This window comes from Sturnira hondurensis, unplaced genomic scaffold (assembly GCF_014824575.4).
Source record: "Sturnira hondurensis isolate 20B ecotype Veracruz unplaced genomic scaffold, ASM1482457v3 Scaffold0020119, whole genome shotgun sequence".
Classification (NCBI taxonomy): domain Eukaryota; kingdom Metazoa; phylum Chordata; class Mammalia; order Chiroptera; family Phyllostomidae; genus Sturnira; species Sturnira hondurensis.
The window spans coordinates 3618894-3640451 of NW_028092750.1; the positions used below are offsets into that span (position 1 = coordinate 3618894).

Sequence of the window (21558 nt, forward strand, 5' to 3'; positions counted from 1 at the left end):
AACACAAGAGAACAAGGTCCTTGCCCTCAGGAGTTGGCACTCTAGGAACTGTCACCCCCATTTTATACGTAAAAAAGCTGAGATGTAAGGCAGTTAAAACACTGCTCAGAGTCACACAGATAATGAGTAGAAGAGCCTGTCTGTGCTTTCAAACGCTGTGCTATGCTGCCTTCCTGGATGCCTAGCATTGAGAGTTGGGAGTCTTCGGTTTCAGTACCTGGTAGTGAGGATCTGCTACCAGATATAGTGAGGTTTTGAGCAGAGGGTGGCAGAAACAAAGGGATTTGCTTCCGTTAGGGCTGCTTCCCTCCATTCTGCTTATAATCAGAGGTCAGCCACCTCAATCTTCCCACTACAGACACACACACACACACACCCCTTTTGTCTGATGCTGCCTAGCCAGAGCCACACCTGGGTTTTAGAGGTTTAGCCACACTGCACCCTCAGGACCAGAGCATCATGTAACACCTGGCACCGTGTTTAACTGTCCAACCAAAGCTTATAAGCTTGATTTTCCTCCTAGCTCAATTGCTGAAAGTTGAAAGTGAGCATAGCAGAGAAAATAATAGTGTTAGAAAGGTGCAGGGCAAGATTAACAGCTATAAACTTGAAACAGGCCTCAGCTTTTCCCTGAAACTCAGTCCCTGGGAGGGAACTGAAAAAGTTTGCCTTTGAAATGTCTTGGGAGTAGGAGTGCCAGTGTTCTGCATCCTGATCTATAATCCTGTCATGGGGAAACAATGCCCCTCACTAGGTAGCTGGTCAAGTGTTTGAATCTAGAAATCCAGCCTTTTTGCACGGTTTGGGGACTGGAGTGAGATAACGTAAAAGGAAAAAGGACACTGGTGGAAAAAAGGGAAGAAGGAGAAGAAGAGGAGGAGGAAGAAGGGGAAGGGGAAGAGGAAGAGGAAGTAATAAGGAAGGGGGCAAATACGGAAAGAAAAAGAAAGAGAAGGAACCCCAAAGGAATAAGAACAAAGTGCTTTATAAAAGAAAAAAGGGAGGGGATAACAGTAAGATGGGAACAATCGAGAAAGGGAGAAAGGAGAAAGACCGAGCAGGCAGGGCCGTTCGACGGACTTTGCTGGAAGTGAGAACGGAGAAATGGGGGCTCTGGAACTCTGTGACCACAGCGGAGGAGCGGCGAGGTCGAGAGCAGCCCCAGCTGTCAGCCAGAAACAAAGGCCGCCGAACAGCTAGGGTCGAGGCTGCCGGCTGCTCTTGAGCCAATGAACGACGCCGGCCCTGGCCCCGCCCCACCCCGCCCTGCCCCGACCAATGATAAGCCACGCCACGCCACGCCCGTCGCAGCTCTGCCCCGCCCCTGCCAATGAGAGGCTCTGACACCAGCCCCTCCCAGTCCCTCTCGCGGCTCCGCCCCCGTCCAGCCGGACCAATGAGAGACGTTGGCCCCTCCCCTCCCCGCCCTCCCTTGGCCCCACCCGCTTGCCTGCCAGTGGCTCTGAGACCGCGCGCAGGCTGGCTTGCTGAGAGCGAGCGAGCGAGCGGGCGAGCGGTGGGCAGCGCGCGGGTGGAGCGGCTGAAGTTTCTCTGCCTGCCTCGTCCGGCGAGCCAGAGCCACGCCGCAGCTCTAGGAAAAAACAGACGAGAACAAACTGCAAGACACACTGAAAAATAATTCTCAAGTCAGCCCGAGGCGCAGGAGGCAGGTACGGTGCGATGAACGAGGGTCTCGCTCCCTTTCGTAAGGGTCTGCAGCCGCGGAGGACTCCCAGGCTCTGGGGACACCAAGCTCCCTGCGGCGTGCAGCGCGTCGGCGCGTCCGTCGATCTTTGTCTGTCTGTGCCAGGTCTTTCTAGGTGTCTTTGTCTCTGCACGTAACTGTCAGGGTCCCCCCTCTGCCAGGGTGGGTGCTGCTGGCTGATCCCAACCCGGAAGATAGAATGGTACTTCTGTCCTGTCTTCGTCGCTGTCTCCTGCAGACCGGGTTTATCTACTCCCAGCCCGAATCTGATCTTGATAGACATAAGTGTTGGGTGACACTGGTGTCAGAGATTGAGGAAGCCAAAGGCAACCGTGAGGCCCGAGGGGCCCTGGCTCTAGACAGAGGGTTTGACAGCTGGAACCTGGCCACTGAACTTGGCCATCTGGAACTTTGGTAATAGGCTGTGTCCACCCGGGTGGCAGGGACAGTGGTGCGGTTAGGGGCTTGGAATATTTCACTGAAGGAGGATGCCACACTGGATGAGGTGGGTAGAGGGGTTAGTGATGAACCCCAGAATTTAAGTGGCCGCCTGGTGCTGCCAATCCTGAACATACAATTCAGCCAAAGTAACACACACACCCCACATTCATTTCTTGTTCTCACCCACTGCAGGCAGCCAGCTCCTACTCTCCCCACCCCTACACTCACACACACAACCTTCCACATGCTGAAGGCACCAAAACACCAAGAGCCACCAAGCGATCTTTCTCTTTCCTGTTCCAGGCGGAAAGGATTTGAACTGTGGAGCAAATGAGTGTTCAACTCGCCCACGAGTGTGTCAGCCCTATAAGAGCGCCTCAGACTTGTTAGCCTTAGAGCCCTCAATTTCCCAGGAACAAGGAGTGTTTAGGGATGTGAGCATCTGAAGTTCCCAGGTCCTTTTCCTCCCCTCCACCGCACTCTCCTGCTGCCCTCGGCCCCTCTGCTCTGGTCCTGGGTGCTGGCAAAGAACTGAGGAGGCACTGAGTTCTGAGGAGCTCTCGGCAGGAGCTGGGCCAGATAAGGGTCTCCTGCTCTGCTGAAGTGCAGCCTAATTACAATCATGGGAGCAGAGGAGCCCAGCCACAGCGAGATGAGCTCTCTGCTTGGCAGTTCTTGAGAGACCCTTGAGAACAGTCTGTGGGTGGGAGCAAGAGTGTTTGTAACCTGAGCTTCCTTGAAGTTCAAAAACAATTTTCCGTGGCCATGCTGGGGAAAATACAGGTGCTGGAAGAATGTATGTATATGTGTGCATGTGAAAATGGCTATTAGAGACAACGTTTGCAGAGGGGAGGGTGTTGGGGCTCTAGGGTGGAGAAGAGCCAAGTCTGTGGGTTGAAGTCTGTGGGCAGCCGCACACATATTATCCAGGCGTGGCGCCTGCACCTTGTATTTATCCAGCACCTTTCTTCTGAGGCACTTTCTGCACATCGCAGACATTATCTCCTTTGGTATCTCCATCGTCCTCACAACATAACTACCAGGTTGGCATGAAGCACGGTTAACTCTCTGTGTTTACCAGTGACGAAACTGAGGCAGCAGAGGGACAGGCTTTCCCCGAGGTCCACAGCTAACATGAGCAAAGGTAGACTCAGCAACTGGGAGTTCAAGTACAAGGTCTCAGCTGGATACATGTGAGTGCAGGACACTCACTCTGCTTGAGGTGAGGAGAAACTCAGATGGAGAAAGAAGGATGCCTCTCAGAGGTGTCCGTGAGCGAGCAAGAGGGAGGACGGGATGTTTGAGATGGTTGTCTTTCAACAGGTATGATAGCCTCTGCGTGCCTCTCAAGGTACCCCGTTTCATCCATTCAGCTGGTGCATGTGTGTCTGTGTGTGTGCCTCTGTTGACGTGGGGTGGCTGCCATCAAGGGTGCGCTGCTATGTAACTAACGTGTGTGTTGGGAGAGCCCGGGCTCTGGGCCTGTATCAAGAGGAACTTTTGCCAGGCAGTTTGAGAAACCATGTGTCTGCCTGCATGGGTCAAGAGGTAGATGGGCTCAAGCCATAAAAATGGCTTTCTAATCCCCCAAATTGATTTATATGCCTTTGCACTTATTCAGCATTCATTTAATAGATATTAATTGGGTGTCTACAAAATGCAAGGCTCTGGGCCAGGCAGTGAGTCTTCAAAGATGAGTAAATTAATGATGGCAAACCTGTCATTAAGCAGCTTACAGACAGCATAATGGGAAAGAGTTCAGAACGTCTAATAACATTCACTATATACAGTGTGTGCCCAGTACTTTCTGTGCATTATCTCATTTAATTCTCAGTGCAGCCCTGCAGGGTGGGTATGATGACTGGAGTAGGAGACTTAAATAATGTAGCTGGGACAGCAAGTGGAGGAGGGAGTGAGGATTTGAACTCTGCTCAGCCCCTGGCTCTTCCATTTTCTCCTACTGCCTTTGAACATGGAAATATGTTTCTTCTCTGTGAAGTGTCTTTGCCCACTCCCTCTCCTTAGCTAACCCCCACTTGCACTTCTGGTTTTAACCATGAGAATCAACTCCTCCAAGACATCATCCCCTCCCCTGTCCTTAAGTGCAGGTCACGGGCCATCCTCTGAGTTCCTGCCGTCATTACATACTATCCCACCTTTACCCATTGGCTCCTGAAGAGCCAGCAACGTTCTTAAGGGCAGATTGTATTATAAATTCCAGCTCAAAGGACAGTGTCTGTCTACTCTGCATAGGCCTTAATAGATGCTTGTTTAATACAGTGATGGGAGAGAAAGAACTGTCAGAGGCCCTCGGCAAGCAGCATGTTTCCCGAAGGTGGATTTGTGCAGGGGGCACGCTTTGCTGGCCTGGCCTCTGATGCTCCTGCCTCTGCTATTGGGCCAGCTCCTTCACAGGCTCTACCCAGAAACGGGCTTCTTCATCCCAGCTCCACCTGCAACCGTTTGGGAGCCTGAGGAAAACCTAGCCCCCACCCGCCCACTCTATCTGCTCACCCACCCAATCTCCAGCTCCATCAAATGACAAGTAAAATGATGAAGTAGGAGGTGCTGGGTGTGATCTAGACTTGGGGTTTTTTAATTGTGCACCATCCAGGGCAAAGATGAGGTCTTTCTGGGACTTCGCCAACAGAGAAGTGTCCAACAGCCTGGGGAATCATTAGGCAATTTACATGGTAGGTCTTTGAGTTTGCTTTTGAATAGATCTTTGTGTTGCTGCAGTTTGAAAACCGCAGCTGTAAATTGGACACTCTTGCCCTGCTGGTGGGAGTGTGAATTGCTACCATGTTTGGGGAGGTAATCTGGCCAGGATTTGCCCAAGGTCACAGGGTCACAGCCTGGTGGCTCCCTTCCCAAGCCCTTTGGACCACCCCACTATTTCTCATACCAGGGTGACCACATGCCTCGTCAGGGAATGTGATGATTCTAGTTTTCCTTTCAAAGATTATCACTCAAGTTTGAAAAACTCTGCGTTTCATCTGCATTTCACTGTTCGTTAAAAGTCTTATCCATGCAAGGCACCGGGTTGATGGGAAGATACTTTAAAAAATGGCTAAATAATGGTTTGAGATTAAAACTTGGTGATGAAAATTGGGAAGGGGATGCAGCACCTGTGAATCAGTGACGAGGACACCTGAATTGTACTAACTTTGAACACAACAGCTGCCCAGCAGGAGGGAGGTGAGCTCCAGCCAGGGAGGAGGAAGTCTCAGACAAACCTAGAGAAGGTGTAAGAGAGTAGGTGTGGCAGCAGCCCAGCCACAGCTCCAGGATGCGAGCTGAGAGCTGAGGGGAGGGGGCTTTCTCTTCCAGGGAGGGACCCTGCGTGAGCCTTGTGACCTCCTCCCCTGCCTCAGCCAGTCACCCTGACCAGACAGAGCAGGGAGCAAAGGGTGGGAGAGCTCACCTCTTACAAGCGCCCCCAGCCAGATAAGTGTGCAGACTGGCCTTGACCTTGCCTGCAAGGGTTTAGAGCGATGCGTGGGGATGTGTGGACCCCAAGCAGAGCTGACCTGGGCTGCGGGCGAGCTGCTGCCTGGCACTGCTGCCTGGTGTCTGCGATCTCCATCCTGCGTCTCTCACTCTCCTGCTTCCTGCCAGACAGCGACTTCCACCAGACGATGAACACCATCCCTAGACTTCCTTTAATAATGATTTTAATAGCCTTTTTTATCTGTCCAGGACTTTACACTTTAAAAGAGACATCATTATTACCAACTTTGTAGAACGATTTCTTCTACAATTTGACAGATGAGAAAACTGAGTGAGCCTGTCAGAGGTAAAAAAGCTTACCCCAGATTTTAAGTGGAACACAGGGATTTGAACCAGCTGTCCTGACTCCCAGTCTGAGGTTACCGCCACCCCACCGTCGGGACTCACCAATCAAACAGATTTAGGTTCGCTGAATTATTCACTGGTGTTTAATGTGCAGGGAAAAAAAGAGAGAGATTTTTAAAATTAGTATAAAAACTCAGGCACTTTTGTAATTATTGTAATTCAAGCATGATGAGAGTCAGAGTTTTCTCACTTTTTCTATGCCTCCTCTTCTCCCTAAGTGCTTGTTATGCACATATGTTAAATCCATACATAAGAAACCAGGGAGTGTCTGTCTAGCATAATGGAATGTCTACTTGAGACTTACTTAAAGAAATGAACTTTATCCCATGTTGGTTCTTTATAGCTAGTCAATTCATAAGGTTTAGTCCCCTCCACATTGAAATTGTAGCAAACTTTGCCCTCATAGAACCTGAACGAATGAACCAATTTCATTGGAATACCAAACGTTATCCCATTATTTGTTTCAGCGTTTCCACCTCTTCAGGGGCAAGTAAGTTCCCACCTGAAGTGGGCCAGCAGTCTCTCCCCTGTGATGGGAGCGGCGTGTGGAAACCAGATGTGGGAGGCAAACACGGGGGCTGCTTCCCACAAGGAGAGATTTCGATGCGGGTGGGGCGAGGGGGGTGCAGCCGGTGCAGAAGGCGATGGAAGAGACGGGACAAACAGTGCGTGTGTCCACGGGTGCACTCCCTGACAGCCAGGACTAATTGTTCTTGTAATTAATCCAGCAGGGAGGTGATTTTCTTACTAAGTGACAGGCCAAGGTGGTGTTTGAGCAGATGTGATGTGGGTTATATCTAGTACCTGGAACAAAGGCAGGGAATAGCCACCCCTTCCGGATCACCCATAGGTTTGCTCCCTTGTCAGTTAGTCACTGTGGGAAAAGGTAACTGTCCTCAGGGTGGCTGCCAGCGCGGCTCACACACACCACATTCATTCATCCAGCCTTGTCACTTCTCCCGCTGAGACGTGCTCTCCTCTGATACCACACTCACAGTCATGTCCTGTAATGGGAACCCCAGGGACCCCAGATGGTGGCACCTGGAAGGCCCACACCCTCGGGCCTCCCTGGGTGGGCCTCCCTGTGGCTTGAGCTGAAGTGTGCTCGGGCAGCCCCCCCCTGCCCCCCGATGCTCCAGAACCTCCGTTTCGGCCATGCCCAGTCGGTGGTCGGGTCGCCCTCAGCCCTTTAGAGCTGCAGATGCCTGCAGGCCGAAGCAGAGGGGGAAATGTCTCAGTGAAACTCCCAGCCCAGGAGGCGTACCAGAAAACAGCCCCTCAAGGGTGTCAAAAGTGGAGCAAAGATCAGGGTGGGGGGTTATTGCTCTGGAAATCCACTCATGTCTAAGGACAAACCCAGCCCTGCCGGCGAATCTGGCCTTGTGCACCTGGCCTCGTGCCCCTGGCCTCGTGCACAAGCTGCGGGTGGCCAGAGAGGCAGTGCCTGCTGCCCAGCCAGGCAGTGCACTCAACCCGCTGGCTTCGGGGCATCTGCACTCTCCTTGCTGAGGCAAAGCCATGTGCTGCTCAATCAGCCCCCTCCTGGCACCCTGGACTGCTAAATTGGTCTCAACTTGCTGTACTTCCACCCACCACCTTAGTCATTATTCACTGGCAGCGTTCAGAGAGTGGGTGTGAGGCAGCCGAACATTATATTCCTGTTGCAAAGAGAGAGAGCTGAGTGTGGCAGGCAAGGAAAGGAGAGAGGGAAGGAGCCCAGAGAAAGAAGGAGGCAGGGAAACAGAGCTTGGATTTGCCAGCACTTCCCCCCCATGACCCCGATTACCCTGGATGGTGGGGCAGGTGGATGATAGGTGTGTGGGTCCTGGCTCAGCAGGGGGAGAGGCAGGGTTCTCGGGGTACACTCACTACTGAGGGCCAGCAGCTGCCTGGTCTAGAGGGAGGGAAAGACCTCACCTTCCCTCAGCTCCCTGTTCCTTAAATTCTCCAGTAGGCGCTGTCACGCCCAGTGAGCATCTGTTCCCTCCCTCCTTCCTCCCTGCCTGTGGATAAGCCCCTTGACAGAGAAAGTGTGTCATCCCTGGACATAGTCAGGGCTCCTTCCCACCCCACCACTTTGTGCTGTCACTGGGCCTGGGAACCAAGGCAGCCAAGGGTGGAAGGAAGGACAAGGGAGCTTCCGGGACTTCAGGGAGGGAAGAGTTCCACCACAGAAGAACAGGCCGGCTAGGGAAGCAGACCCTCAGAGGCCTCCGACCTGGGGCTGGCAGGAGGTGGGGGAGAGTGGCTCTCCTAGCAGACAGGAGAGATGCATCAGGCAAGGGCAGAGTGACCTTGACAGGGGTTGTCTGAGTCACTGATAACATTTGTTTGGGCTCCCAGGGAGAGGGTGGAAGGGGAGCACAGCAACAAGCCAAGCTAGCTTGGAACCTGGTGTCCCCCCTCCCTGCCCTGCACCTCCAACCCTGTTTCTTCCCTCCAACCCTCTTGTCCAGCAAGATAAGGGGAAAACCCTGAGAACAAAAGCTGCCACACAGCTAAGGAGGCAGGGACACTGGGGAACTGCACTCCAAATGTCAAGGGTCAGAAGTCTAGGGAGTGAGCCCTGGAGCAGCTCTTGACCTCCTGCCAGCCACTGACAGGCAGACTGTCTGAGTCTCAAGGATGCCTGTGCAGTCTGCCCTCCACCTGAGCAGGGAGGTCCAGGCTGCAGGGTTTCCGAAGGACACTTGAAGCATTCGGGAGCCCCCCCCCCACCTTTTATTTATAGCAAACTTCAGACTCTGCAGCTTGGGCTCCCTTCTGCTCTCCCCTACCAAAGGGCGTTTCAGCAGTGCAAGAGGAGGAGGGACGGATTAGACTGGGCTCACATCTTGGGGAGACAGCCTCCCCCTCCTTGCTGATCAAATTCCCCCAGCCCCAACGTCTGGGTGGCGCCAGTAGACAAACCGCACTGCAAGCAGGTGGGGGGAAAGAGAGCCCCAGGCAGCCCCCAGCTTCCACCTGCCCTGTAAAGGGAGCTGCGCACAAGGCCAGGAGGGCTTCCAGCTGCCTGCCTCCTCCCTGGCTGGGCTGCAGCTTCGCCTCTCCAAGGCTCTGCACCAGCTGGGGGGGCACGGTGGGGGGCGGGGAGGGTGCGGGCGCGGGGGACAGGATGCTGGGCTTTTCCTGACGCGACATTTCCTCATCGACCTGGAAGCACCAGGCTTTCGGCTTCCCCGGGCCCCCTGGCATCGCCTGAGCCATCTGTGGACTTAGAAACTTTCCCTTGATGATGGAGTTACTTAGATGCTAGAGCCGGCTTTGAAGAAATGACGATACTCTGCAGAGAAACACAAAATCTCAGGGTTGAAAGGATGTTTAAATCCCATTCTATCTGCCTCAATCCACCCTGCCGCACCCCAAAGTTCTCCCCCAAGTTGTTGTTCTTTCCCTACTTACCTCCGAGAACTGCTGTTCTGGACCCAGGAACCCAGCTCTTTGTCTTTTAGTTCAATTTCTTAAAGTCATAGAATGCTGTGTGCCCGTCAGGCTCTGCACTGCTCCTGGAGGAGACCCTTCCACGAGGCGCAGCTGGGCTGGAACTGGGAGGGAGGTAGAACCTTGCAAAGTGTGTCGCTGTCGTGCTGGCCCGTGTGGCTCAGTCTGTTGGGTCCCGCAATGCAGGGCGCGTACGGGAGGCAGCCGATCCATGTTTCTCCCTCACACAGATGTTTTTCTTCCTCTTTTTCTCCTTCCCGTCCCCTTTCTCTAAAAGTAAATCAATAAAGTAATTTTTTAAAAATCACTGTGCAAAGCTAAATTGGTCTAAAAAGTCTTTATGGAAGATATAGACTTTGAGAAGGACTTTGTGGACTGGGTGTGATTTTAAGAGATGGAGGGAGAGGGTAGCAAAGGTGGGGACAGTAAGTGGCCGGGAAACAAAGGCAAGTGGAGTCAAATGGAGGACAGCCCTGCCCGTCCAGTGCGGGGTTCTCGTGCTGCTGGTGGTCAGCGGGCGACAGGGACTCATAACAGAGGACTGGCGCGTAGCAGGCCTGGGTTTCGGGAAGTGCACCTGGCAATGGAGTACAGAATGGCGGTGAGGGTGGCGAGACTTTCTAGAGATCACATGACTTATTAGAACACCTTTCTAGCTGCCCTGTCTGCTAGTTGATAGCACGTGCTCCTCGAGACCCCGTGCAGCCTGGAAACGTGGGGGCGCCGAGGCCCCAAGGAAAGGGGAGTTCCTAGTCCGAGGTCAAAGATCAGGTTAATGTGCCGTGTGGGGGACTTATTTACAACAGGACACGTGGCTAACACCTGGCTTTGGACCTGGAATGAATCACAGGAGGCTTGCGGTTTTTGTTGTTGTTGTCAGTTTTTTGTTTGCTTGTTTGTTTGTTTTTACGGAGGAAGACACAGAGGCCAGACTGGGAGACCCTAGCTCAGGTCCCAAAGCCGGTCAGCGGCACAGCCAGAGCCGTGCTCCCACGTCGGGACTCTTTCCTCTCACGCCCTGGAATCGTGGACGGGGGGCTGCAGGGCGGGCAGAATCCATCAGACCCTCAGCCCTGAGTGCTGAGCAGGTGTGCCCGGGGTCACACGAGGGCGTGTCGGTAGTGGGCGCTCTCAGTCTGTGGACCTCGCCCCACCCGGTCAAGGGATGCCTGGACATCGGGAACAGCTGATGAACATGACCTCCATTTTCCTCTCCTGTCTTCTTTCTCGTTCCCTAGCTGTCTCACACCTTGTATTTCCCTCTGTCCCTCCGCCTTCTCCTTTGTTCTGGGGGCTCTGAGAAGTTCCCAGCAACTGTGACCGTGAAGATTTACTATGTTAGTGGCAGTTGCCATGAATTGGCGCCTTTCAGAAGTGAAAAACCAGTTCTCTGGCTCTGTCTCTTAAACCTGCCTGGTTTAAACCAAATCCAAACCAAATGCAAAGGCCGTGGGTGCCGGTCAGCCTCGCTCACCGCCCGGGACACAGATGTCACATCAGGAGAGGTTCCCGGACAGGAGGCAGATCTCGCCGAGCAGGGCCCTCCTTTACTGTCAGGAACCCATGGTGCCAGGGGTCGCCTGCCTGTAGCCATGAAGCTCTCAGAACACCGTTCCCATCTTCTTCTGGAAGGTTCCTCAGCCTGGCACCCGCCCAAGAGCTTCCTGTCTGCCTGCTAACAACCTTTGTAGTAAAGGGGTAGGGGGCCGCGGCAGGGCAGTGTCCTGTGAAGTCTCTGGTGAGGTGACACCTGGACACAGCACCTTCCTCCAGAAATAATGCAGCCCCTGCCATGTTCCTGGCAACTCAGAGCCCTGGCAAAGAGAGCAGGCACGTCCTAAAGGTGAGGCATGGGCTTCTTCGTGCACGCCAATCCCATGAAACTAGTGTGGGCGAGTTTGGGTGCAGACAGCGGAAAGAACGTGGTTTTGGGAACCCGAGAGTCCAGCATTTGGATCTCAGCTCTATTACAGATTAGCTGTGTGGCATTGGGCAAGTCACTTAGCCTCTCTGAGCCTCGTGTTTCTCATCTGTAAAATGTATTGTGTCCCATACAGAATTTTTATGAATTTCCATGAGCCAGTATAAGTAAAAGGAGCTCCATTCATGTTGCCTCAGCCCCTCCCCATCAGCTCCAGTGGAAGGAAACTGGGCATGAGAGTTCTCTGCTCAGGAGACTCCAGAGCCCATGGTCCAGGGCCATGTCTGGGGGTCAGAGAGGGACGTCTTTGGCGCCAGGCAGGGCTCTCTGTGACAGCTACCTTCTTATCTGCTTACTCTGCAAAGGGAGACCATCGTAACTGAAAACAGTTTCTGACCTGGGCCAGTTCACCCCTCCTTAGGCAACCTGGTGCCCCCCCACTCCCGGGAGGTCACCATAACGACGCCGAATGTAGTGCGGACACCCGACCGGCAGAGCGCACTACAGCCCAGAACTCCTGGGCTCGAACCATCCTCCTGCCTCAGCCTCCCGAGTAGCTGGGACTACAGTTGCGTGCCACCGCGCCGGCAACACAACTGAAAACAGTATGAGAGGGAACCAGTCCACTTTTGTCACTGTGGGTGTCCATCCTCCTTGTCAATGTGACAGAATTAAAATTGACGTATGATATTCTGTAGAATCAGTGTGTGAGACATCATCAAATGTCCCAGGTGGAGACTTGGGCTCCTGCCATGTGGGTGAGGAGAGGAGGAGGCGAGAGGTGGGCTGGGAGGCCAGGGCTCAGCCGGCTGCTCGTTGGGCCTCAGGGAGCAGCCTACAACGTTAGCTCCAGGGCTTGTGTGGAGCAGAGTTTAGGGAGGACAGTCCCTCCCCAGGGTGAAGGGCTGGATGGAAGAGGTGTGTGCTGCGTCTCTTTCTTCCTTCCTCCTGCCTCTTGCTTCCAAGCCAATGTCTTTCGCGTCTGGATCGTTTTCTGGATTATGTAGCACATAAGGTCAGGAAAGAGGGGGAAAGAAAAACAAATAAAATGAAGTTTCTCTGTGCATTCGGTGCAGGGGGATGCGCAGATGTGAGCGGGCCCAGGTCCAGCTGCATCCCATCGATGTAAACGGCTGAAACCGACTCTGCACTGGGAAATTGGAAGGTCATCTATCCCGTCTGATGGTGTTCAGCCAGGCTCGGGCAGGAGCGTGGTGGGCCAAGAGGAAGCTGCTTCCCTTGTGTGTGACACACAGTCCCCACCAGGGACACGATCACGGATCCTCCCCCGTGAAACAAGTAGGCTGATGTTGGATGCACCTTCCACCTGCCTTCTCCTCTTTCTCTGGATTCTTTTTTTTTTTTTTTAAGTGGAGGAAACTTTAATGGTGAGGCCCAGACAGCGGAAGTGATTTCCTCTAAGCACACAGCACACAGCCGTTAGGTTTCTGACCAGACGAGCCCAGCAATTTCTCCATCCTAGCAAGTCGGTATCTATTGGGGAGAAGGCAGTGCCTCTACGGACACGGCATTTAGGACTGCCTGGGAGAGGGGATGCCAGCCCAGCTGCAACAGCCTCCATTGTAGGAGCAGGGGAGTTTGAAGAGATAACCAGGAACAAAGAAGTCATGGGCCCAGGGCAATAGCTGTGCAGCACCCCCACCCCACACCCTTAAATCAGGGGGGATGGTCCCACCTCCCACCTGTAGGCCTGAGACAGCCTTCAAAAGACTGCCACTGTCCCTGGGACTGTCCCTGTGAACCTCCTCTTGGCTGTGCTCTGTGGACCCAGTAGCTGACAGAGATGTGGAAGTTGTTAAAGGAACACAGGACCAGTAGGTCCCTCTAGAGGTGCACCCCAGGACAGGGAGACAGGGCCCCATTCCCCCCATGTGCACACTTCTTCCACCAGCAGCTGAGGACTGGGCTCCACTACACGAACCCCAAGCAGCTGAGGGACAGGAACAGGGAGGCAGGCAGGGATTTGGGGAGCAGTCAGTGGCAGATCTGGACTCAGCACTGTGCTGCCCCTGCCTTGCCCCGACCTGTGCCGGCTGTACAATGCTCCCGAGGCAGCCAGGATGGCGGTCTGCAGGGCACAGCGGCAAGGATTCCTGCAAACGAATCAGCTCCTTTTCCTGAGGACCAGATGGGCCTTATTATAGGATCTCAGCCTTTGCAGGCGAATGTGTGTCCCCACTGAGTCCCAGAGGAGTGCCGGCAGAAGGCAGAGTCTGGCTTCAGAGTGTGGTTGGTGACTCTGATGGTTTCTTTTGCCAGAAACCCACAGGGTGGTCAGTGTGCACCAGCCCCTGGGCAAGACCAAGCCTCCTCAGGCAAACCAGCCCAGCTGCTGAGATGAGATGACACCCTGGAGCCCCCGCACCCTATCCTCTCCTGGTCCCTCCCTGGACTCAGGTGAGAGGACCCCAACAAGAGCTCCTGTTCCGTTTTTCCCCTGAGGACACAGTGGTGAAAATGTGGGCCAAACAGCAGAGACAAGAGACAGGGCTGCAGCCCAAGAGGCTGGCAGGGCTGAGACCCACAGACATGCCTCCAGGCTGGGGTGCCATTAGCCACCTGTGGGCGGAGCACAGGGCACGGCAGGTCCTGCCGATGGCTGTCACTAAACACACCCCAGCCTCTAACCCTGTTTCAGCAAGGCCGAGGGCCAGGACTGCCCACTCCTGCTCCGCTGAGCCTCTGACTGTCGGCTCCCCTCCTGAGTGTCCAGAGAGTCCTCCTGGCGGGTGGCTTTGTGCCATGCTGCAGGACACCCATGTCCTCGGGGGCTTCCCTCTCTGCCCATTCAACTGTTTCTAAGCACTTTGAGAGTGATCCCTATAACCAGTGGATAGGTGATTACTCATCTTTATAAAAATCTAATCTCTAAAGGTCCCAAATGGAAATGCCCCCAGTTCTTCAGACAGTGAATGAAGAACAACAGAGCACAGGGACCCACCAAGTCCGAAACAATATATCAGGAGTTTGAGCCTAGCCTTAGAGCCCAGCAATGCCTTGAGTCCCCAAATCCCATATGTTCAAAAACAAAACAAAACAAAAAGCTAGCTGCCATTTATTAAGCTCTTAATTGTATCCCTTACAAGTGCCTTCACAACTAAAATTTCACCCCACATGTACAGAAGTCCTATGAGGTAGGTGCTGCTGTTAGCTCCAATCGGCAGAAGGAGGCAGAAGCTTGGAGAGGCTGCACCAGTGGCCCAAGCCTGGGGCAAACCCACAGCACAGGAGACAGTGAAGGAGGGGCCTGGCCACAGGGTGCAGTTAGGGTGAGGTCTGGAGGAATGGCAGGCCAGGTGTGGGGGCCAGGTAGTCAGATGGGGGTGCAGGGGGCCTACCACCAGTGGTGAGGTCTGCACTGATGCCACTGGAGGTAAAGAACCACAGGGATGTTGACCACAACTCGGGTTCAAAGCCAGGCACTGTGCTTGCCAAGTGCAAAACCTAAGGCCTCCTTCACTGCACCTGTCAGGCGAGGATAACAGCAGTGCCTCCCTCTTGGGGGCCCTTGGAGTGCTGCTTGCCCCAGGTGGTGTGTGTACAGTGCTCAGACCGGTACCTACGGAGCTTAAGAGGAAGCTCTTTCTTCACTCAACATCACCAGTCTCTGCTGTCCAGCAGGGACATCCTCCTCTGGCCAGAGGAGATGGAGGGAAGGGCAGCTATCCCCCACAGCCTCTCCAGGGCAGCAGGACCCCATTCCTGAGCTGTGGGAGGATGGCAATCAGCTTTCTCAGAGGAGGCTCCTGACAGCCTCCAGGTCCTGATTCCTTGGGGAGACAGAGACTTCAGAATCCCCAGCTGTGTGGGGGAGGGAGGGAAAGAGGCAGGGAAGCTTTGGGAAGGAAGCCCTGCTCAGTGCTCTGCCAACACAGCTTCCCTCCCTCTTCTATTGGAGAAAAGAGCTATAAGGCTGAGGGGGAGGGGGAGGAGACAGGACTACGCCCTCGGCACAGGAGAGGGGAGAGCTGAGCAGATGTGGGGTCTGGTGCCCTGGGAGGACCCCATGAGCATCTCTCAGGAGCAGCTGAGTACAGGAGCCCCCATGTCCCGGGAGCATGCCGAGGCCACCCTGCTACCCCCTCCTAGGGATGGCATCATTCTGCCAAGTTGGAGGCTGAGTCGGGAGCCAGGCCCGCTCAGAAACACTTATTGAAGATAAGAGTGGAGCAAGAAAAAGGGCAAGTGGGTGAGTTTATAGATTTAGCTTCCAGTCTTCCCTCCTTGAGTTGTCTTAGTCAGCGAGGGCTACTATAACAAAATAGCATAGACGGGGTGACTGAAATGGTAAACGTTCAGCTCTCACAGCTCTGGGGGCTGGGAAGGCTAAGGTCAAGGTGCCAGCAGATTCAGTGTCTGCTGAGAGCCCACCTCCTGACTTGCAGATGGCCGCCTTCTTGCTGTGTCCTCACGGTGGAGACAGAGGGCGTGGCCCTTCCTCAGCTTGTAGGGTCACGAATCGAGTCATGGGGCTCCGCCCTCATGACCTCACCTAAACCTGCTCACCCCCAAAGACTGCACCTCCAAATACCATCCCACTGGAGGTTGGGGCTTCAACATGTGAATTTGGGGTGACAGAAACATCCAGTCTGCAGTCCCGTGCCCGTTGGGCTGTAAGGCTCAGCCCTGTGCTGACAGCAATGGGAGTGCAAAGCACGGGGGAGTCAGGGCTCCTGGCTCCGAGGGTGCGAAGCCCCCTGCGGAACCGAGCTCCCTGAGGGACAGAGAAGAGCACAGTTGGCCAGTCCGGAGGCTGTGCTCGGGAACCCAGCCGGCGTGTGTGTCTGAATCCTTCCCTCCGCTTCTCCCCCAGTGGCCTCAGGCCAGCTCCTTGTTCCCTCTGAGCCCAGTCTGAATTAAGTGAATAAGGTCGAAAAAAAGAAAAAAACCCCACCTGGTGGGTTATTGCGAGAATTTTTTTAGGCGAAAATTATGTTGAAGCGTAATATACATACAGAAATACGCACACATCACGGATGAACAAACAGCCGGGTGATTTGTCACAGTTCTCATATAAATAGAACCGTGGGCAAAAGGGTCCAGAAGGGTCCAAAAGGGAAGCGAAAGGGCCCCGCCCCCAGACACCAGTATGTTTGCCTCTCCGTCAACACCTCCTTAAGAGAATCCCACACGTACACACATTTTAGGAGGGGCCCGTCCATGTGGCCGTGCGTGGCAACAGTTCTGTCATTGTCGTCGCTGTGCTGCAGCACCAGTGGTCCTGGATGGGCAGGGCTGCGGTTCTCAGGCAGCTCCCGGTCGGGTCTGTCGCACAGGATGCTGCTGGGTCTCACGGGAAGCACACGTGCGCACGTCTGCCGAGCGCACTCCTAGAGGAGGCGTTGCCAGGCACCGGGCCCACGCCAGCCTCGGTGCAGTCGAGGGCGCCGGCACCGCCCCCGCACCGTGTGGCGGCCTCACTGCCGCACCGCCTCGCCAGGCTTGAGGTCCTCGGCCTTTCCCCCTTAGCCCCTGTACTGGTTGTTTGGTTATTCAATCGTGGTTTTAAGCTGCATTTTCCTGATGACAAATCGTGGCGAGCACCTGCTTGTACATTTTTTGCTATTTGCATATCCTATTTTATGAAGCGGCTAATTTAAATCTTTTGTTCATTTGTGATTTGGTTTCTGTCTTTTCATTAGAGATTTACAAGTCCTTCTTTGCATGCTGATGGGAGTCCTTTGTCAGACAAGTGTCTGAGAAATGCCTCCTTCCACGCTAAGCTTTGCCTTTCAACTCTGATGGGAGACCTCGGAGGAAGAGAGATTCTTAATTTGTCAATATTTTTCCTTTATGGTTAGTATTTTTTTATGTCCTCATTAAGACATGTTTGCTTATCCAAAGGCCAAGAAGGGGTTCTTCCATGTTTTCTTCTAGAAGCTTTGGTGTTTTGCCTTTCATATTTATAACTTCAACTCCTCTGGAATTACTTGTGTATAGTGTGAAGTCGGGGTCAAATTTTACTTTTTTATTAATGGACACCAGCTGATCAGCAGCAATTAATAAAAATAACTCTTTTTCTCTGCTCCGCGCAGTCCCCTCTGTCATAAATCAAGTGAACATATATGCACAGGGCTGTTTCGGGCCTCTATTCTGTCCCATCGGTCAGTTTCTCTAGCTTTATGCGAGTGCCCCGTTGTCTTAATTACTCTTGCTCCATGAGTCGTGGAATCTGGTAACATACCCCCTGCAGCTCTGCTCCTCTTCAGGAGGCCCCCGGTGTTCTTTTCCCTCTGCATTCTAATGGGATTGGGGTAGGAACTGTGTTGACGGTTCAGACTGGTTTCAACAGGCTGCCCATCTTTGGAATATGAAGTCTTCTGAATCCACACACCTGACATATGTCTGCATTGGGGTAAGTTTTCCTTAATTTATTATAATAATACTTCACAGTTTGCAGTGTAGAGAGCATGTACAATGTCAGTTGTTCCCAGGCACATACGTTTTCCAAAATGGTGTGTTTTCTCATTTTTTTATTTATTTCTTGCTAGTAGATAGAAATGCAGTGACTTTTGTATATGGGCCTGGAATCCAGACACTTTGCTAAATGTATTGGGAGCATTAAATGAGATCATGGATTAACCCCAGGCATACTGCCGGGGGCTCACTCACTCTCCTCTGTGGGCAAAAGAACCGGGGCGGGACGGGGACTCAGTGCTGAATGTGCGGCCAGTGAAGGAGGGCGTCGGCGTGGGAGGGTCCGTGAGCCCCTGAGGGCAGGGTTTGCCCGGCCAGTGGAGGGAGGGAGAATCCCCTGGAGGGAAACAGCACCTTGGGTGGACCTTGAAAGAGCTTGCAGAGACCCGAACGGACTGTGGTGTGGGCACTGCTCTGGACGGTTTGTAAAGCCCCACCACACCCCCTCGGCCGAGGGTCCTCACCACACAGCTGTGAGGCTGCACGGAAGGTCTTCTGCCATTTTCAGAGATGTGGCAAGGGCTAGGGGAGGTGGGAGGCCTGGTGGGAGTCTCTCTGGGGCGAAGTAAGTGGTTGGAAAGGTTTTACCACTTAAGGCAGAGGTTTTCTCTTTTTCATTGTTTTTTCATTTTTCAGTTACAGTTGACATACAATATTATGTTAGTTTCAAGTGTACACCCCAGTGATCTTCCCAAACGATCTCATGTCCGTCTGACATCACACTTAGCTCTGAGAATACAATTGCCTGTATCCCCTGTGATGTGCTTCCCATCCCCAGGACTCTTCTGTGACAACCAGTCTGTGCTTCCCAATTCCTTCACCTTCCTCACCCAGACCCCCCCTCCCATCTGGCAACCATCTGAATGTTCTCTGTATCTATGAATCTGTTTCTCTTCTACTTGCGTATTTATTTTGTTTTTTAGATTCAGTTGTTGATAGATACGTATTTATTGCCATTTTATTGTTCATATTTTTTTCTCTTCTTTTTAAAGAAGACACTTCAGCATTTCATGTGATACTGGCTTGGTGGTCACAGACTCCTTTAGCTTTTTCTTGTGTGGAAAGCTCTTTATCTGCCCTTCGATTCTAAATGATAACTTTGCTGGGTAGAATAATTTTGGTTGTAGGTCCTTGTTCTTCATCACTTTGACTATTTCTTGCCAGTCCCTCTGGCCTGCAAAGTTTCTGATGTGAAATCAGCTGAACGGCGAGGTTTTCTAACACTGTCAGATGGTGGCGTCGGTCTTGATAAGATTGGCTATCGCAGCGGAAAAGGTTATCAGGAAGGTAACCTGGTTATCAGGAAGGTGAGCAATGAGAGTGTTGAAATCTGTGTTTGGAAGACCTTTGTGCGGAATGAGAGGCAGTAGGCCATCCTGAAGGCCTTGGCCGCAGACTGCGCCTGGGGTGGTGCAGGCTCAGGGAGGAAGGGGGAGCAGAGCAGAGAAAGGAGCCACAGAACAGGCCAGGCGCCCATGGGGTCAGGCTCATGGTCCCCCAAGTACAATGCATGCAGGTGAAGTACGTGCCTTGGGGCCCCTGGATCCCAACTTCCCATTTAAAACAAAAAAAATATGAAACTTTTGTGGCTTTACCTTTTCTCAGCTCATCTCATGATGAAACACAAAACCAAAATAAACAACAAACCACCCCCTGCATCTGCCTGTCTGGGCCCCTTCTTCCAGAGCCGTGGGCTCCCGGCCCTGTTGCACACTGACCTCGTTTGTCTCCAGCGGCCACTCCCTTTGGGCTCCCAGAGACAATGGCCTCCCAGAGACGACCAGCCTGGCTCGCACTCAACCTGTTAGCTCAGTCCCTTCAGCCCGCGACCCCCGTTTAAATGGCTCTGCTGCACTCGGGCTCCCTCAGCACGAGGCTGAACTTGGTGGCCGTGGCACCAGTAACCCTTTTCTCTCCAAGCCTGTGTGGTTGCCGACCTCACCAGATCCTGCCCAAGTGTCTGTGCCTAAGAGAGCAGTCCTGCCACCACCGGAGAGTGGGGGAAGGGGGCCCAGGAGAGGACCACTCGCTCTAGACCACACAACTACTCAGTGGTCTAGAGGAGCAAATTCAAGCCCCTAGTCCATTGTCATTTCCATTCCACCATTCGAAACAAAACAAAGCAAAACAGAGGAGGTGGGGTGTCTATAGCCTGCACAACTCTAAGATGGCCTGTGTTGGGTTAGTTTGCCTCCCTGGCCATCCAGTTGTGGACGTGGAAGTTTCCCATGGAGCCCAGCCCTAAAGGAAGTACCGCCTCCAAGTACACCCTCCTGCTTCTGTCTTCCCACCCCAGTGGAGGGGCCTGGAGCTGGGCAGGCAGGACGTGGCAGCTTCGAAGGTAGGATGTGATGAAGGAAAGGTGGGCAGGCGGCCTGTCCTCTGGGGCCTGTGGTTACAGCCGGTGTTTTGGTCCCACCTTCCTGCACCCCAGCCATGTGAGCATCTCAGCAGTGGCCCCCACACTCTCCTTGCCAGCATGAACTCTTCGTAAATTGGAGTCCTTTGTCCAGAAAGGACCATGTGTCCCCCCAGAATAGCCGGGTGGGGAGGAGGGATCAAAGCAGGAGCAGGCTGACCTTTCCGGACCTCCAGCATACCCGCCGTTTCCCACCAGACCCTTCCGAGGCACACTGAGACGTCCTCTCTGCGACCAGGGGAGCCACCGGGGAGACCATGGGCTTAGACACCTCCCACTGCATCTTCTCCGGAGCTGCTCCCGCTCCACCCACCCTGAGGCCCAGGGACCTGCAGGTGAGGACGGGCGGAAAACGGCCAGATTTTACCTAAAGTACCAAATGGAGCTAACGTTCGCTGAGCACTACCCTCTGTGTCAGACGCTTCACACGTGCTGCCCCATCATCCAGTCTTGAGAACCACCCAGGGCGTACACATGTGTGCTTTTCTACCACAAAAGATTTGTCTCCAGGGATCATTTGCAATGTCTAAGCCACGTTTAACTCCCCCAGCTAGGTGGGAGAGGGGCAAACAGTGGGTACAGGGGACATCTGGTATCTAGAGGCCTTGGATGCTGCTAGACTTCGTACAGTACACAGGACAGCCCCTTCCAGCAGAGAGCCACCTAGGCCAACCTATCAATGTGCCAAGGCTGAGAAACCCAAGTGCAATTTACAAATGCACAAAGAAATGCTGGGGTTCAAAGCCAAACAGCTTTTCTGACACCTCACAGCTGCACAGTGGCCAAGCTGCGTGCCCTGCACATCTGTCTGACCCGAAAGCCTGCGTGTACTTCTTTGGTTACAAAATGCCCTATTCGAGAGCAGCTGCCCACCAGGTCCCATCTGTCCTGGGAGAGAACAAACGTCATTGTTTCTCACTCCGCAAGCAAGCAGGCAGGCATCTGCACCCGCCGACCGGAAGCCCATGAGCACAGAAGCAGCGGCTCAGGGGCAGGCTTGGCCCTCCAGTGCTCTCGAGGGTCGCCTCTTCCCTCCAGACATTTGGGATCTCACCCGAGTGGCTGCAGTGTGTACACGTGGAGGGGCCTGGTCAGTGTCTGTTGAGGGTGTTGCCCAGAAGCCCAGAGGCATCCAAAGGACTGTGGGCTTCGGTGGGGATCAGGAATGTCACCATGGATGTCGCCGTAAGGGAGAGCGAGACTAGAGTCAGTTTGGGGAGCCTCCAGAGGGGCCTCAGTTCTGAGGGGTCCTGGCACCAGGGAGAATGAGCCTGGTTCTGAGGCCAGGCTGGGGACGCCGGAAGCAGGCCTCTAGTTTGGCAGGTGGGTCATAGAAGA

The 21558-nt window shown here is 53.6% G+C and overlaps 1 protein-coding gene across 1 annotated transcript in view; it reads left to right on the top strand.

Moving 5' to 3' along the window:
- Nucleotides 1-1474: 1474 nt before the first annotated feature.
- The window catches only part of LZTS1 (leucine zipper tumor suppressor 1), a 52041-nt gene continuing 31957 nt past the window's right edge, over nucleotides 1475-21558 (top strand). Inside the window, exon 1 of the mRNA XM_037028852.1 lies at nucleotides 1475-1670. The gene's annotated coding sequence lies outside the window, so the exon portion shown is untranslated. The remainder of the gene's footprint in view (nucleotides 1671-21558) is intronic.